Consider the following 8,104-nt stretch of genomic DNA (forward strand, 5'->3'; position numbering starts at 1 on the left):
CATTTGCCTTCTTTTCGAGAGAGATGTCTCTAGTCAACCTATGGCCCCCCGGTCCATTCTTCCATTAAAACAAGGTTCAATAAAAATGATCTTTACTTTCTGTAACGACCAAGATGCGGTACTTTTCTTATTTAGGGACGAGGCCTCAAAAGGGGTAAAGGGTCGCATCTTAGCGTATCGCAAGTAGGATAACGAAATAAGTGTTGGGTGGAAATAACACAATCACGCTCAAGAAAAACGAAAGAAGGAATACAAAAAGAACACAAATATATGATGACAACAGAGATATGATGCCCCACTAAAAAGGTGAGAAGGAGGATATAAACGGCAACACAAATATGATGCCACGCTAAAAGGACATGATTCTATTATGGTCTTAAGTCGTGGTTATTGGATTAAGAGTATGTTATTTTTTCTTTTGTTTCGTTGCAACACAAAGGCTATGTTGCTAGTCATCTACCAATGAAATCAAAATGTTCCATAAATTTGGTACACGCACAGATGATCTCTCGTTGTACCTAATTTCGTGTGGTCAGTCAACATCACAGCAATTAAAATACGTACTTGCTAACTACTTTCTCCGTTCCTAAATATAAGTCTTTTAAGAGATTTCACTAGGGGTCTACATACGAAGCAAAATGAATGAATCTACATTCTAAAGTATGTCTATATACATCCGTATGTAGTCCACTAGTGGAACCTCTAAAAAGACTTATATTTAGGAAGGGAGGGAGTACACGATGGTATGTATATACTCTCGCGCCAAACTGTGTTAAACAGTCGTATTTATTCGTAGGTACAGTGAACCCCCAACAGCAAGAACACCGACAAAAAGAAAAGGAAATAAACAAACAACAGGATCGGTTGCTGCTCCCCTATCTCAAGTCGTCAACAGCCAAATCCCGTGTATTGCTATGAAGCAGTAGTATGTAGGTAGCCATGTAGACAGGCTACCAAGAGTATCTAAGCACTGATTCGGACTTGTTGACTACGACTCGCGCATTTAGACGAAGTTGTTGCGACACGCTCTCTCGGGCTCCTCTACGACTAGTGCTCGCGGCCCATGTGCGTTCACGTTGCCTGAACATGGGATATTGGACATTGACTTTGCTTCCTTGGAAAAAAGATGTTACTGCAATTCCAACGCAACGATGTAAATCAAACTGTGATTGGATGATTAAAAAAACACTGATATCCTTAAACTATCAAGGTTTTAAGTCTTGATGTGTGTGTTATTTCTAAATTTATTTTAAGATTTTCAGTGATACGTTTTTAGTAAAGGAGACGTTTCCGTCGACGTCGAGACGCATACACTAACTTTATAAATCTCAAGATGATATGCCGGCTCAGTCTTACGGAGGTGCTCAAAGGGATAGGATGTACATGTGTGCGTTCAAAAAGATGAGTGTATGGGCGTGTATATGAGCGCTTTCGTCCGTACTGTGTTAGTAAAAAACTCCCACCAATCCATTTCCTTCATGTGTATTTGTTTGGGTCAAAACGAACACAAAATTCAGCCCAACGCCCGGATCCAAATGGACGAGCGTCCATTTTTTTTTTGCGTCTGCCGACCCATTTTCAGCTTAAATTTGGGCCTTATTTACGTTGGCGCGGACACGACACGACCTATTTCTCATCCTCATTTTTCCAAAAAAAAACTCCCGCACGCTTGAGATCCCAGCCACTCACCATGGTCGATGTGCCGACCCTCGACGCCCCCACCGGCCTCGCCTCCCTCTCTTCTGTCGCCTCCGTCAAAGGCAAGTCCCCCGCGCCTCGCAAGACAGCGACGCCGCCCAAGAAAAGTAGTTGACTCCCGAGGAGTGAGCCATGCATTCCACCAAGAGGAAGGACTTGAAGCACGCCTAGGACCGCAAGCTCGAAGTCACGGTCATCGCTGCACAGCAGCAGGAAACCAATACCCGAGTAGTCGCGGCAACGAAGGAGGCCCTGCTCTTCCTAGGGTTAAACCTTGGCCATCACGGGCTCGTCAGCACCGCTGTGGTCGCGGCCAGCACGGGGTCGTCAACATTCCCTCGGGTGGTACTACCAGAGTCATCACGCGCATCTGCCGTTGTCGATTCTTGGCTTCCATGTCTATCTGCACGCCTCTCGCTTCTTTGAGGAATGCTCGCCGAAGGTGAGCATGGTGGCGCCGTCCACGCCCGCTCCCATGGCCATCAACCTCGACGCCACACTGGTACCATGAACGCAAGAAGTTCATGTCGTCCCAAATGGAGAACAAGCGCGGGTGGGTGTCTCTCTTGAAGCGATGGAGGGTGATACAACAAGAGTGCAACAAGTTTTGTGTAATCCTTAAGAGCATCGAAGCACATCCCGTGAGCGGCCTCGGCATCAAACATATGGCATATATTGGCCCCTCTTCGTATCTATTTTCATTGTGCCTACATGTCCATTTGCCAATATGCTTGCATGCTATTCATTTGTAGGCATTTCAAGATTTGGAGGCATTCAAGGCCCAACATGATGGCAAGCCCTTCAATCTCACCCATTGTTGGATGATCATCAATGGGGACGAGAAGTTTAAGACACAATATGCCGCCATCAAGGTGCATGGGGGGATGAAGCCGTCATGGAGAATGGTGAGGACGAGAAGCCACGACCACGGGGGAAGACCATCTCCAAGAAGGAGACAAGCGTGATGCGGCTTCGATTGCCTTGCATGCCACCTTGGAGGACATGATGAGCAAGAAGGACATAAGGAAGGAAAAGTGTTGGCAAGACAATGAAGAGCAAATGAACACCTTCATGGAGATCCAAAGGAGGAGGCTTCGGCTTGTTGCAGAGAAGCAAACGAAGATGCTCAAGATGTAGGCGGAGAAGCAAGCGAAGATGCTCGAGATCGAGTCTGTCAATGTCAATACCAAGGAAAAAAGAAGAGGCGCTCGCTAGCATGATGACGGGGCTGGAGATCATGAAGGTGGACTTGTGCGCGGTGACACCGAGGAAGAGGCCATGGTCCGAGAAAATGTAGGCCGACATGCTCAAGTTCGATGACGAGTGATCTATGAGGGAGAGCGTCATCCTTTTTTGGATGTCGGCAAGTGTGTTGGCATTATTATGGCCGAGATGGCGTGGTTGAACTCCTGCCCCTTTTTGTGTGGTGGCATGTGCGTCGGCCGATGGCAAGTGCGTCAACATGAACTATGCGGTGAATCTTTTTGGAGGCTCGCATGTGTCGGCCGCTAACATAGTGCTAACATGAACTTTCTATGATGGCATGGCCAATGGCATGATCTATGATTACGGGCCTTCTAAAAATTATGTGCGGACATGAAATGGATCAACGCGTTGGGCGCACTACCGACCCAAAGCAAAACGGAATGGATGACGAGCAGACAGTCGATCCATAAGGACGAAAAACACACAAAATAGTGTGTGTTTGAGTCGACGCGATGCGGAGACCCATTTTGTCCGCCACCGTATGTTTGGCTCACTGCGGACAAAAATGATGGCCCAACGTGCCGACCCATTGCCAAAACACGTCCGTACGGACCCATTTCCGACCCAAATTTGGGTCTGAAATGCGTAAGCGCGGACGCGTTGCACGTCCTCTCGGTGTCCATCGTGTCCCCACATGGTGGTGAGTCAACTACCGCATGTGTCTTTATTAATGATGACCGTTGAGCGCGGGCCCATGCGTCAGCAACTGTGGACGACCTTTTTTTATCCGAGCATGCGGGAGGGGGGGTCCTCATCCTCATCCACATGTGTGTCCCCATCTAGCCACCCCTCTGCTCCCCCATAGGCGACAACCCTAGCCACCAAGGGCTTCTTCTCAGGCGGCAAGACACAAGGACAAGGCCTCCGCCGGCCCTTCGCGCATGCTCCTCCTGCCTCTGTTGTCGTCTTGCCACTCACCTCGGCAATGGATAAGCATCCGAGTGCACCGGCAAGGTGGCACTTGGAGCACTGCATCCCCCTCCCCTACCCCGGCATCACGCTGCCACATGACTTGCCAATGGTGCCGCGGTCGGTACGGGCACGCGTGGAGGAGGTGCATCGCCGGTGGCAGCAGTTGATGCTGGAGCAATGGCTCACCCCCACCTACGCTGCAGACTCTTCCGATTGAGAGGTCTGGTTTGCGTTTGAGCACGAGGAACAACATCGACGAGGCGTTCGCGACGTGCGGGCTGGCATCCCGCCGCCCCTCACCGAGCGCAACGAGGACCAGGAGGCGGAGACCGCCAACCAGAAGGAGCTCGCGGCTGTCTTCCATGTAAGCGAGGAGGAAGAGCGACGCAAGGAGGAGGAGGCAACGCACTAGGCGCGGCTCGCGGAGGCCATGACGTTCTCCGCTGACGGCGACTGTGTAGTGCCGCCGCTGGTCCCGTTGTCTCCCACCAAGGACGAGCCGGGGCTGACCCCCATCAAGCCCGAGCAATATGTATGGGACAGGTACATGGACGAGTGGGTCAACGCGCTACCCGTCTGGCTTGGTGCGACGCTGGACGAGGAGCAGGCATACGTGGAGGACTCACGACAACGACGTCTATTGGAGGAGCTCCGCGAGGGCGAGCGGCTCGAGCTATTGGAGCGCGACGCCGAGGTGGATGAGGAGGAGTGTTGTGCCCACGGTGGCGCAACCCAGCCAGCGGCGGTATAGCCACCGGCGGACGACGTCGCCGCAACCTGCGTGACGACGTTCCTCTGGGCAGGCCCGGCGCCGACGCTCGTCGACCTCACTCGCCCCGACGAGGAGGAGGAGGACGCCTAAGGAAGCACGCCTCCTAATTTTTTTTATTGTTTTTAATTAATGCAAAGTGAACTCATGGACTCTCGCCCACCATTGTGGCCGGCGTCAATATTTAATTAATGTTTTTATTTATAAAATATTTATGATATATTTATTTTTGACGCCACAGCAAATATGAGTTATGACAGCGTTTGACGCAAGCGTTGACTCAAACGCGAAAGCGGACTTGGGTGTCCACCGGACCGATTGAAATGGACGAAAAACACACAAAAACCGGGTCAACCTAAATGAACAAAAAGCACATAAAACCGATGTTTTATTTGATCGCCGGTTGGATTTTCTCTTAGGCTGCGCGCGCCTCCGCCGTCATCCCCGGTCCGTCTAGAGGTGGAGAACCGTTTTTCGCCTAACAGTAGCAGTCCACACGCCATTTTCTCTTCATTGGAGCCCTCAAGCGCCCCCGAACGTGTTCGGTTCGGTCTGGGATTGCCGGGTCTAAAAATGGACCCAACCGACGAAAATCGACGTCTTGAGACATGACTAGGGCTTTTTTTTGTGCCGCCCTGGGAGACCATACACAGTACTGGGTTGTTCCAATTCTTAGCGCTAGTTGTCTCTCGAAAGCAATTCTCTTTGTGTATATTTTCTATTTCTTTTGGTTTCTTTGTTTTTTAAATAATTTTCTACGTTTATTTACGGTTTTTTCCTTTGTTATCGTACCTTTTTTCGGTAATCATTATTTTTCTTCTTCTTAGTCTTTGTTTTTTTGTTTCTTTCTTTCGTACTTTTCATAGGTTTTCTTTGTTTCTTTTTCATTTTTACTACTTTTCATTCTTTTTGTATTTTTTTCTTTAATTTCCTTTGTTTCTTTTTTAATTTCTATTTGTTCTCTTATTTGTTTCTTTTTTATATTTTTTTTGTGATGCACTTTTAAAATATTTAACGTGTATAAACAATGTTTGTACATTTAATAAAATTATACATTAAAACATATATGTTCTAACTCAAAAAACATATATTTTAAAATAATTTTGTTCTGGATTCAAAAATTATTGGCCATGAATAAAAATGTTTTTAAATGTGTACATAAATGTACAAAAATATATTTTATAAAAAGAATCAACACATGAACATGTTTTTATACACGTTGAAGTTTTTCGAAATGCAGTATCACGTTGTTTCATAGTCGTTTTACATTTTTCAAATCATGATCAACATTTTCTCATACACATTGCATACTTTTTGTATAATATTTTTGTATACATGAAAAAGAAATATATACCTGATTATTCCCTCCGATCCAAGATAAGCATCGTTGTTTTACTTTAAAATTTATGTAGAATGGTCTAAAACCACGACACTTATTTTTGATTGGAGGGAGTATCTTTTTTCAAATGCTTGATTAATAATTTTCATACGTGATCAATATTTTAAAATAGACATTATATATTTTTTATACATTTTCCGTATACAAGAGAAACTTTTTTTTCTATACATATTTCCCAGTTTTTAAATAGTTGATAAACATTTCAAATGCTTGATTAACATTTTTAAAATACATGATAAACTTTTATCCTACACATTGTAAATTGTTTGTATACATTTTATGAGCAACATTTTCTCAATACACATTTAACAGTTTCCAAATACTTTATTAAGATTTTATAAATATTTGATAAAACATAAATAAATGATCAAAATATTTCATACAGATTGTATATTATTTTTTTTGTATGCATGAGGTACATTTTTCAAATGCAATTTGGTAAAATCATTTCTGTAATGTGTTTTCACTAATATATATGAATATTTGAAGTATAAAAAAAGTAAAAAAAATGAAAGAAAAAAACAAAATTAAAATGTAAGAAAAATAAAAACTGAGGTTGTGGCTTGTGGAATTTGTGGTCTCCCACACGCTGGCCGGCCCTGTCTCACATCGCCTATTCGGCCTTACATCATGCAATGATAAATAAATATTTGCGCAACGTCTAAAAAATGTTGATATAACATACAAAATGAATATTCGTGACAATTAAAAATGTTGCTGCTTTTCAAATAATGAACGTGTTTTTTCTTTAAAAAATGGGTATACAATGTCAAAGGACAATGTTTGTGTAACATTAAATTAATGTTCATATCATTCAGACAATATGTGACAATTTTTAGGGTATGTTTATACAATGTATAAAATTCATAGTACAAAACATGTCCCGTATTATCTAAAAAAATGAATGTGACACTGTAAAGAAGTCTCTAAAAAATATGGTTATACAATATAAAAGATTGTTCACATGCTTTAACAAAAACATTTCATACGAATTAAGAAAATATTCAACTTGCATCTGAAAATATCCAACTCATGTTATGTACTATTCAACATTTATTTTTTATTATATTTTTAAGTTATGTCTATTTTTTATGAAAACGAGTGCGCTATAAGAATTTTTTGAACATTTTAAAAGTGCAACATGAGTTGGGTGCATCGGTAGCATCACAAGCTGCGGTGCACCAAATACCCCCCACCCCCACCCCCTTCATGCACCGATTTTTGGAACCTAGAAAGCTTCCTATGGTTTTCGAGTTGTTCTTTACCAAGCTTCCCTTAGTTTCCTTTCTCTTTTTCTTTTTCTTTTTAAAGCATGGGAAAAATTTCGAATTCAATTTTTTTTCAATTGTGAACTTTTTTTAGAATCTATGAACCTTTTTAAATTCATGATTTGTTTCTAAAATTCAGAAATTCTCGAATTTGATACCTTTTAAAATTTTGTTAAACTTTCCCAAATTTACTCTGTTGTTTTAAATTGCGTGAACCGTTTCCTCAAATTCATGATTTTTATATTCTTTATAAAAAAGAATAAGTTTATGAACTTTTAAAAATATATGAAATTTTATAAAATCCGCAAACTTATTCAAATTTTGTGAACTTTTTCAGAAGATTTATTAATTTCTTTTTAAATTTATGAGGCTTTTAAATTTTCCAAACTTATTTTGGATTTATGTTTTTTTAGGATGTTTTCTCTTAAATATCAACGGTCATTGGCCCACCAATTCAATGGTCGAGCAGCTTGAGCGAGCGGCCGAGCGGTGAAGAGAGCTAATGGCCCAGCCCAAACTGAGACGTGAGTGAGTAGTGTCCCTCCTCGTTGGCTGGTCCATGTAGAGTATGGTTGGACATTAAAAAATCTAAAGAAGTCACTGAAATTCAAAAAGTTCAGGCTTGCGAAAAAAGTTTAATGATTATAAAACACAGTTCACCGATTTCTAAAATATGTTCATGGATTTTCAAAAAGTTCACAGAAGTCGAAAGAAATCATCGATTTTGAAAAAAAATCATCATTTTTTAAAAAAGTTCATTGATTTTGAAAAAGTTCGTGAATTTTAAAATAT

Source organism: Hordeum vulgare, chromosome 6H (genome assembly GCF_904849725.1).
Source record: "Hordeum vulgare subsp. vulgare chromosome 6H, MorexV3_pseudomolecules_assembly, whole genome shotgun sequence".
NCBI classification, from domain to species: domain Eukaryota; kingdom Viridiplantae; phylum Streptophyta; class Magnoliopsida; order Poales; family Poaceae; genus Hordeum; species Hordeum vulgare.